Below are 11,245 nucleotides of genomic sequence, written 5' to 3'. Positions count from 1 at the left end.
TGGTTTTCTGCCATACCTTATGGATAATCATAAGATTAATAGTCTGGTACCAAAATCCCAATTTTTTTGAAATTCCCGCCTCCAGACCCATACTTAACACCAAGGTCTTAATTAGGTACCTCAAACATCCAGGTATCTGACCCTTCCCTAACACCTCCCCCCATGCTTTAAGGTGCTGGCATTGTGCAGATAGAAAATATATCCAGGGATTGGGTAATGCAAGCCCCCCTTCTTCCTTCGGCCTCTGCAATATTTTCTGTTTGAGTCTTGGACTCTTCCCACCCCACACCAGATCACCAAATAATTATTTTATCCTATGAAACTTGCACATTGGAAGCCAGACCGGGGAATTATGTAACGCATACAATAACTGAGGCATAACAATCATCTTGAGGAGGTTTACTCTGCCCACCACCGATAGATGTAGATTATTCCACACTGAGACTTTGGTACGTATTCTTTGCAGTAACGGGCTCAAGTTGAGTTCCTCAAACCTCGTCAGTGGAAGCACTATATGGATCCCCAAGTACTTAAATTGCTGAACTACCTTTAATTTAGTACCTGCCTCCACCTCCCCTGTACAATCGTCATTTCCATCAATCGGCAAAACACACGACTTATCCCAGTTAATCTTCAATCCCGAAATAAGACCAAAACCTTCAATTAATATCATTACCCTTCTTAGGGACTCCCCGGAATCTGCCAAGAAATGCAGCAAATCGTCGCCATACAGAGCGATCTTCTGCGCCCACGTTTGACGCAAGCTGAGGCTTCTGACTTAGAAGGTTGTTACAGTCTAAGTCTATCAGGAATGGATGACCCTTGATCTCAAATGCTCCTGCTGGAAAAGACAAAACAAAAGTATTGTGGATATTGTCAGAGACTGTTCCATATCTGAACTGTTTAACTAAATCTAAACTAATGAAATTTACATGAAGGAAAATTACTGAAAGTCATATGAAGAATTAGAAATGGATGAGTTGATAGAGAAGTGCTGATTCTCATGGACATGGGTGATATGTCCTATGTGTAATAAGCAAATTGTTACCTGTCCCAAGTCTTCGTTCAGGATTTTTTCTGAGCAGTTCTGTGATGAGGCACTGAGCATCAAAGGGAGGAACGGGATTACAATCCCAACGTATGTCTCCTGTTATATGGAAAATTACAGAAAATAAAACATCTTTATTGGACTGTAAGATAAAGCAAAGGAAATAACTAAAACAATGTAACCAATCAAAGCAAATGATCGGATTATTCCACTTACCAAAGACAATATTATTAAAAATCTCTGTTTGGGATTTCCCATAAAATGGTACACGTCCCACAAGAAATTCATGTAGTATGATCCCCATAGACCACCAGTCCACAGGTCTTCCATAGTATTTTTTCAGGATGACCTCTGGGGCTATATAACATGGGGTGCCCCAGACCTAAAAACCAACAGAAGAAGGAGATGAGATTGATGATACCATTATTATAACAAGTTCTCATATAAAAACACAATGACAGAAGATAAAATATCAGTGGAAAAGTTCTCTCGAAATGAAGAATGCAGAGAAGAAACAACAGTGTGATGAGATTAGTAAAGAACAAGCCTCGTTTCTGTAAGTGATGCCGACCTCATGGTCCCGGAACTCTCTGCTGATGTCTTCTGCTAATCGCTTGTAGGTGTTGGTTTTTGGTGTCATGACACCAACTTTTGAAACCCCAAAATCTGTAACTTTAATGTGTCCGGCAGATGTTATCAGGAGGCTGTGAAAGAAAAGATGGTTTTAACCTTACAGACTATGTGATAATAAATGATAACTTCCATTATTATACTTCAGGGGGCACTTACTTCTCTGGCTTCAGGTCTCTGTGCACCACCCCATAGCTGTGCAAGTATTCTACAGCAACAACCGCTTCTGCAAAGTACAAGCGGGCCAAGGGGACAGGTAAATGACCCATGGTGTTTAATAGGGTCCGACAGTCTCCACCTGTAGAAAAAAGGAAATATGACCGGTGAGGGGTTTATAAAGCAGACCACCGCGATGTGTAATGAGAATTGAACAGAGATTTGGCAGGAAAGACTATACAGCTATAATGAATAGTGCACATAATATTAGACTAAAGTAGTGGTGAAGTGTGGTCCATGTAACTAATAACATAAAGTGATATCACATCTTGTCTACAGCTGAGGAAACTGGAGATACTGGCTTGCTCAGTGTGGACATACAGGGGAGATCACACAGACAGTGGCGAACATAAAAATCACAGGGCCCCATAGAAAAAGTTCTAATTAGGCCCCTAAAAATAATATCTTTCGAATCCCCTTCGTGTTCTCACCAGCAATACACTTTTTATGGCCATTTCAAAGTATGATGGCCTCAAGCGTGCCCCCACCCACAAACACGGAATATGGTATCCCCACAGTGAATCCTCCTGCCTACCGTATCACCCCACATATACAGTGTCAGTATGATGCCCCCACTTAGTATAATGGCGCCCACAGTGCCTATACTCAGTATAACGTTCCACACAGACACACAATATAATGGTCCCCACATGTCTCCTCTCAGTATGATGGCCCCTCACACATAAATTTGGATCCTAACACAGGAGGTCCCCCACACAGAATAAAGACCTCCACAGCACGCCACTCAGTATGAAGTCCGCACCCAGTATAGGAGCATTCACAGCCGGCAAATCAGTATCGTGGCATTAGCAGGCTCCCATAGCCTCTCACACAGTACTATGTCCCCCACGGCCACCCAATCAGTATTATCACCCCTACAAATGCTGACATTAAAAAAGCACTATTCACCTGGCCCCATTCCCACGGCACGCTGCTCTGGTCAGTACAGTGTGAGTACTGAGACTCCACACTACAGGCGGGATGCTGTGACTACTCTGCACCTCCAGTGTACGGAGTCTCAGACCACAGTCTCACAACCACGGGCTGAATGGTGGATCGGGGGGCTTTTGGCTTCCTGAGGCACCATTCTGTTCATCAGTATTCTCATTCTGAGGATGCGGCTGCTCTGAAATTGTGATGATAGGAGGAGTGATGTGGCCCAATGCCAAGTGGCACCAAGCCTCCTCTGACTCATGGGCCCCATAGTTCCCCTGCACACTGATCAATGGATTTCCCTGCAGCTAGGTAATATAACCTATAGTAAATGCTTTGTGGTGATGGAACCAACCACCTGGACACATCCTAATTATATGTGCGGTGATAAGATGTGAGCAGACATGGAGTGTCTAGAATATAATGCATATGTGTCCTACCTTCCACATACTCCATGACCATACAGAGGTGAAGTTTAGTTGGAAAGGAGCAGAGCATGGAGACCACAAAGGGACAATCAGCGAATGTTAAGATGTCCCTCTCCATAAAAGCCAATTCCACCTCTTTTGGAGTATTCAGGCTCTGCTTTTCCATTGTCTTCATTGCAAAGACCTGGTGCAAGTCTTTATGGCGTGCTAAGTAGACGGACCTGGAGAAAAGGACAATCCATGGTTAGTAATCAATCCTTAATAACAGTCCAGCCATAGAAATCATTCTACGATCTTCTGTACTAATTCTTGAAGTCTGTCCGTCACTGGAAATCAATTTCTAGAAATTAATAAAGTAGCAGCACATAGACCAGCTATGGAGCTGTGCACAATGCCATGTCTGTCGGAGCCCTCACACAAGTCACATTAGAGAGGAGAGAATCTTCTTGGGCAGATTCTCTATAATTGACCACAAGATACGATTCTGTCCAGGTAAAATTTAGTCCAAATTGAAATTCCCCCAATTGCTGTAAGAAGTTTATTCTGCTCCTCCCACACCCTAAGGCGTAATAAATGGAGGAGATGGAAGTAACTAAATAATAATGGAACCCATTCTCCCCACCTGTCCGAGGCTCCCACCTGTCCATCTCTGCAGGTCTCTTTCCTCTGTGCCAGTCTTTGGTTGTTCTGGCGCCCCCTTCTGGTGCTGAGGCCAGTGATTGGACTCACGTGGTCATGGTGGAGGGTGTTGGGTGCAGATGTCATTGACGTCAATATCGTGTCAGTCCTCACGTGACCATGTGTAGCCAATTACCCTTATCAGCTCCATAATGGAGCCCCCAAAAAACCAAAGTCCACTGAGGAGGAAGCTCTGGTGGAGGCGGCAACATGAGAACAGATGGGGTCTAGGACAGGAGAATGGGATATATTACTTTAATCCCTTTCCATAAGGGCATGTGCCCATATTAGGTATTTGCAGGAGAAATTTTTACACAATATCTGCATATTCTTAGTAGGAAAACGATGCGCAAAATAGGCACATTTTTGTCGCATTTTTTATGCTTTTTTTTACCTGCGTTTTTGTCGCAGATTTTCCCCCCCTCATTACTATATGTGAAATCTACAGAATAAAGCTGAAAGAATTGACATGTGCAGATTTAACTGGAAAGATAACCATCGTGTGCATGAGAGTTCAGGAATCTCAGTCCCTTTTCTGGCATCATGAAATCCCTCAGGTTTTGTAACAAATCTGAGCAGAAAAAATACAAAAAAGCGACAAGTCTGCAATGTGTGCACAGGTCCTTCCAGTGTCACCTGTTATGGGTCAGAATGCTCCGCTGTATATAAATGAGCGGAATAGTGAGAATTAGATGTGGACAGTGATGTGGACTCTGATCATTTCCCTATGATAACACTGAATGGCAGAGCACAGAGGCAGAAGTGTTGTCATAGGGAACCCTGAGAAATGTGGATTATACCAACAGAAATCTCACCCAAAAGCTCCAGCGCCGATCAGTTTGGTTGTTTCAAAGTCGCTTATATGCGGCTTTCTCGCTGGGATCAATGATTCGATCGCTCCCTATAAGGAAATAAGAAATGATATTCAGATCAAAAAGCTGCAAGAAAAAAGCTCCAGAAAACTTCTCCCTCCAATATTATGTCCCAGCTGATATACAGCGATTGGATGTAGGGGACGATACAAGCAGAACACTCCGCAGACACGGATGCCGTTTAACCCCTTAACGACCAGGGGCATTTCCGTCCTTGCGTCTCCGTTTATTGCTCCCCTTCCTCCCAGAGCCATAGCTTTGTTACTTTTCGGTCAATATGGCCATGTGAGGGATTGTATTTCACGGGACAATTTGTTCTTTTGAACGACACCATTGGTTTTACCATAACCTGTACTGAAAAATGGGATAACTATTCTAAGCGCAGTGAAATTGCAGAAAAGTGCAATTCCACAATTGTTTTTTTTACCGCGTTCACTAAATGCTTAAATGCTACAGCTGACCTGCCATTATGCTTCTCCAGGTCATTACTAGTTCGTAGATAGCGAACATGTATAGGCTCTTTCTGATTTAGGTGGTGAAAAAAAATACATCCAACATTTTGTATAAAAAAATGGCGCTGTTTTTCGAGACCCGTAGTATTTCCATTTTTCGTGGTCTGGGTCGGGGTGAGGGCTCATTTTTTGAGTGCTGAGCTGATATTATTATTGATACCATTATTGGATAGGTACGATGTTTTCATCGCCCGTTATTGCATTTTATTGCAATGTTGCAGCGGGTAAAAGTGTGTAATTCTGGCATTTTGATTTTTTTCGCTTTGCAACATTTACAGATCGGATTTCTTCTTGTTAGACGTTGATAGATCGGGTGTTTCCGAATGCGGCAATATCGAATAAGTGTATTTTTTTTAATTGTTTTGAATGGGGAAAAGGGGGGTAATTTCAACTTTTATATTTTTTTAAATCCTTTTTTTCTACTTTTTACTTGCTTCAATAGTCTCCATGGGAGACTAGATGCTGCGATCATCCGATCGCTTGTGTTACACAATCAAATATGCTCATCTGCTCTGGGCGGTACCAATAGCCGTTTGGCAATGACAACCAAACGGGTCTTCTGCAGACCTCGTGTTGTCAAGCAAACCCATCGCTGACCCGCAGTGATATGACACGGGCGCCAATGGGCGGAGCTAAGACGCACTTCCATAGCAGCCATTTAAATATGCCAATGTCAGAGTTTGACAGCGGCATTTCACATGGGAGATCACAGATGAATACTTAAAGGGAATCTGTCAGCAGGTTTTTCTATGTAATCTAAGAACAGCATGATATAGGGGCTGAAATCCTGATTCCAGTGACGTGTCACTAGGCTGTGTATCGTTTTATTAAAATCAGTGTTTAATCAGAAAGAGATTATCACTATAGGACTAGTCTTGTGTGACATAGTCCTATTGCTCTATGTTTCCCTGCTCCCACCACTGATTAGAGGATTTCTGCCTATTCACAGTGTACTGTACACAGACAGCGGCCAGCCAATGGTGTGGGCAGGGTTATAAATGGCTCAGGATTCAGAGCTCTGCTCATTATGCAGCAGAGAAGAGTGTGATTTTAACACAACTGCTGCACCCAGTAAAGAAGGTGACATTGGAATCAGGGTCTCTGCCCCTACATCATGCTGCTCTCAGATGGGTAGCAGAAACCTGGTGCCAGATTGTGTTTAGTATAAGTGATATTATCTAACACAATAGCGTCATTTACATTTAGAACAGAGATCTCCCATGGTTATATGGGGGATAATACTGGACGTGTCATTCACACTCCATGATCTGGTGACATACAGACATCCCCTTCTATGATACTCACAGCGTCAGGTTCTTGGATCTCCGGGATCTCATAGATTCCACTATCAGGAATCGCCAGCACTGTTGGATCTAAAATAGTGATGAAGAGATGAAGAAATAAAATGTATTAGACAACATCAATCCTACATACCCAATACAGCAATATAACGGAGAAATGGCGGGACGTCTGTAAATGGGATTATTACTGATTATATGGGGATTCTAAATATGAGGCAGTCATCGCCCTCACTGTACATGTGAGTGATGGGAAGAGAGAGCTCAAGCAGAGAAGCCATATGCATATTAGCCTGTAAGTGCACTAGGGGCGTGTCACTGCACTCAGACGTTTTCTTTCACGCCCCCAGTGCACTTCCACCCAGGTTTGTGTATGGCTTCTATATTAGATTTCTGAGATATTAGATTCCTAAAAACAAAAGGGATCTTTTCATTAGAGGGTAATGGGCTGTACAGTCTGACCGGTACTTCACATGTAACAGGCTGACAGGTTCCCTGTACACAGAGTACAGTAAATCCACCATTATCCCCTGTTCTCTAGAATATCTGGAGATTCCGTCTAGAAGGTCGGGTGATCGGCTTACCTGTGGTCAGATCGCTGGTCAGTTCCCGCTGACTCGTATTAGGGTCAGGGATCATTCCCGGGTGTAGATTTTGCCCATCTTCGGTGTCGCCTTCTGCTGTTTCCTAATAGTTATAATATATAGATTTAATATGTGGAAGATTTCACTAAATCACCAAATGCAGAAATCAGGAAGAACTAAACCTGCATTTACAGATGCAGCAATTGTAACTATACAGACAATGCGCCATGTTGAGAACTTTTCTCATTCTCTCATTTAGGTGGATTAAGATAAATTAAGATTGAAAAATCAAACATTCAGTGTAAACTTTGACTTCTCTGCCCTGTGACCCCAGAGCCGTGTTACCTGCGCTCCTTATATCAGGGGTACTTCATTCATTACAGTATTAGGGGGAAATGCTTTACACTGCAGCTCCTCTCCACAAGTCCAGATTAATATACTTTAGAAGAGACTTATATACACAACATCTCTGTAATATCGCCTATTATCTCAGCTGCAGCATTTATAATCAGGAAGATAATAGCGCTAGACAGAGGCGGAAATACAGACGTCCCGCCACTGAGCTGTGACTACAGAATACAGACTGCCATCACGGGGGAGGGAGCAGCAGAGACTAGCGGCCATAAATATGCTGTGCCTGCCAGGAGCTGACAGGGAGGCCTGTAAGATCTAACACCAGATCTTCTGATATCTGACTGGTGATCTGGAGAAGATCAGAAAACAAGGACGTGTGATAGAGAAGAAGACGGCTCCTTACCAGGCGTTCCGATGAGCGGGCCGTGCGTTCCAGTGCAGACAGGACTTTTTGGGCGAGTTCCTTAATAAAAGACAAATCGCCATGTTGAAATCTTTTTTCAGCCTATAAAAAAGAAAATAAATCAAAATGAAAATCCTGAGATGAGAAAGGTCACATTGGAGGCGGCCATTTTATGTGCCATTTGCTCCTCTGGCGCCATATCTGGGCATTCATTGTGTTTTATATTGGAGGAAAGAAGAAACTTCTATCCCGTCATTATTATCTATTATTATGGAGAAGATTTGTGCGGAGCGTCCGCCACTTACCTGCTGCAGTAACGTCCTGATGTTCTGAGATAAATCGCTCAGATACTCTGAGGTTAGTTGACCTTGGTTGTATTTGGTCAGGCAGTCCTTTACCAGCGGCATCACCAGCCGGTGAGTGAAGCTGAGGACGCCATCGGGTGGTAGAAGCGCAGTGTCAGGGTTATTGCTGGAAATAATCCCATGTAGTGCGGCTACCTGTAAGTTATCTGGAAGATAGTCAGCCATAGCGAGTAAGTGCAAGTGCGCACAGTCCACTAGCTATGGAACCAAAAAATGGCACCAGTGACACTGTGTGCATTGTATAAGTAGAGAGTGTGTTCCGTGATGTCATAATACCCAACATCCTGTGTGATGTCACAATGGACAACATCATGTGTGATGTCATAATAGCTGGAGACGACATGAGTGATGTCATCATGGAATCTTGTGATAGAATCTTCATGGGCGGCTCTGTACGAATAGATGCTGCCTAGTAATTCTGAAAGTGACTTTCCACAAAAATTTAAAATAACCAATACATTTTGTTCAACTTCACAATTGTGTTCCACTTGTTGTTGATTCTTCACCAAAAATTTACATTTGGTATTTTTAGGTTTGAAGCATGATATGTGGGAAAAGGTTGAAAAGTTCCAGGGGGCCGAATACTTTTGCAAAGCGCTGTAGGATTCCATTACTGCATTGTCATTTATACAAATAAAAGTGCAGGCTGGCATACCCTTACAGCCATGCTTCCAACTAGTGTGGTGTCAGTGCCACGGCCTGATATTTTCACAAATAGACGCAAGTAATATTGAACATATTTTACCACTGTTATGAAGTGCAATACACAGTATGAACCCCCATATAGTCTCTCTATACAGTGTGATCCCCACATATCTTCTCTCTCTACAGTATGAATCCCCACAGCCTCTCTATTAGTGATGAGCGAGCGTGCTCGACACAGCATGACTATCGGGGTGCTCGGGCACACTCGTTACTCGATCGATTATCGCGGGTGCACGAGCGCCATGGTCAAGTCCACGGCTGTGAAGGAGATATATAATCAATAAGGGAAACTCATACCAGCAGTAGAGTTACAATTAGGTGACAAAAGGGTGAAACTGAATATACCAGTATTGTAAGCACAAAGGGGCTTTTGCAGGAGTTGTCAATCCTGGCACCTTAGCTCTTGGATTTTGAGCTCCAAGGGGTTAGCAATGTACTAAGCAGAATATTTCCTATTGTCTATATAGGGTGAGATGGGAGATATCAAATGCCACATCCTTAGCCATTCGTCCACTTACAAACACCATCCATTTAGTTATTTCTGTTATTTCTCCCTTTTTATTTTATAACTGTTTTGCATGTTTGTGTGTTGTGTTATTTTTACCTCCTTTATATATTTATTGTTAGCACTGTATATTTTTATATTAATTTATATTAAAGCTTGCAAATAGTCTCTTCAGAGAGGAAGAGGACTGGAACTCTAGTGGCACTTATAGGATGTAGCAACCCTAAGTGTTGGTTCACACGTAGCGGAACTCTTGCGGAAATTACCGTGAGAATTCCGAATTCCATTCCGCGGGAAAATCGCATTTTAAATTCCCGTGATTTTCCTGCGGAAAAACTAGCATTTTGCAAGCGTTGTTAGCTTGCAGAATTGCTAGCGTTTTCCAAGCAATCGGTAGCATCGCTTGGAGAACTGATTGACAGGTTGGTCACACTCGTCAAACATAGTGTTTGATGAGTGTGACCAACTTTTTACTATTGAGGCTGCCTATGCGGCCTCAATAGTAAAAGATAGAATGTAAAAAATAATAATAATAAAAAAATATTGTTATTCTCACCTTCCAACGTCCCGCGCATCCTTCCCGCCTTTCTCCACGCTCCCGGTCCCACTAATCCTTTGCGACAATTACCGCGATGACGTCTGTTCTCGCGGGATTGCGACGTCTCGCGGTCATTTGCAATGACGTCGCGTGAATGACCGCGAGACTTCTCGATCCCACGAGAACGGACATCATCGCTCGCAAAGGCGTACTGGGACCGGAAGCGTGGAGAGAGGCGGGAAGGCTGCGCAGGACATCGGAAGGTGAGAATAACAATATTTTTTATTTTAAATTCTATTTTTTATAGGGATATGGTACCCAAAGCCCGGAGGACAGTCTCCTCTCCTACGGTCAGTGGGTACCATCCGCAAATGTTCTGCTTACTTTTCGCATGGTGTGCACAGCTACATGCGGAAAGTAAGCAGAACAATGCATTCCTATGGGTGCGGGATCGCCGCGATTCCGCGAAATTAATGAGCATGCTGCGTTTTTTACCGCGAAGCGATTCCGCCGCGGTAAGAACCGCAGCATTCATTAGTACAGCATTGCGGAATCCCATAGGAATTCATGGGATGCTTATTTTTCACGTTTTCGCGGCAAAATCGCATGGTTAAAACCGCTGCGGAAGCACAAAAAAAACGCCACGTGTGAACTCAGCCTAAAAGTCAATATCGACTATATTGACTTTTAGGATTTTTACTTCCTATAAGTGGCACTAGAGTTCAGTCCTCTTCCTCACTGAAGAGTTAATTTGCATATTTCCCAGAGGAGCATTGCAGCTTAAGAGTATGTGTACACGTTGCGGATTTGCCTGTGGAATTTTCTGCACAGATTCTGCCTCTCTTGGCAGAAAACGCAGGTAAAAATCCGTGTTTTTGATGCGGATTTTCATGCGTTTTTTCCATGCAGATTTGTATGCGTTTTTGTTATTTAACAAAAAAGAATTGTGATGTCATTTCTTTGTCCAACCACTTCTTTTAGATATTCCATTTAAGACCATAATATCATCACATATCCAAAAAAAAAGAACGTTTGTTCGGCACACCAGCATAAATGAAAAAACTTTATTAGGCTAATATGCCATATTTAAAATACAGAAAAACACCTGACGCGTTTCTGGTGCACAAAGGCGCCCTTAGTCACAGGTAAATAAAAACAAGATGCATAGAAAAATAT

This window comes from Dendrobates tinctorius, unplaced genomic scaffold, assembly GCF_039654945.1.
Source record: "Dendrobates tinctorius isolate UK_male_01 unplaced genomic scaffold, ASM3965494v1 ptg000159l, whole genome shotgun sequence".
In the NCBI taxonomy this organism is placed as follows: Eukaryota; Metazoa; Chordata; class Amphibia; order Anura; family Dendrobatidae; genus Dendrobates; species Dendrobates tinctorius.
This window is presented reverse-complemented; position numbering follows the sequence as displayed.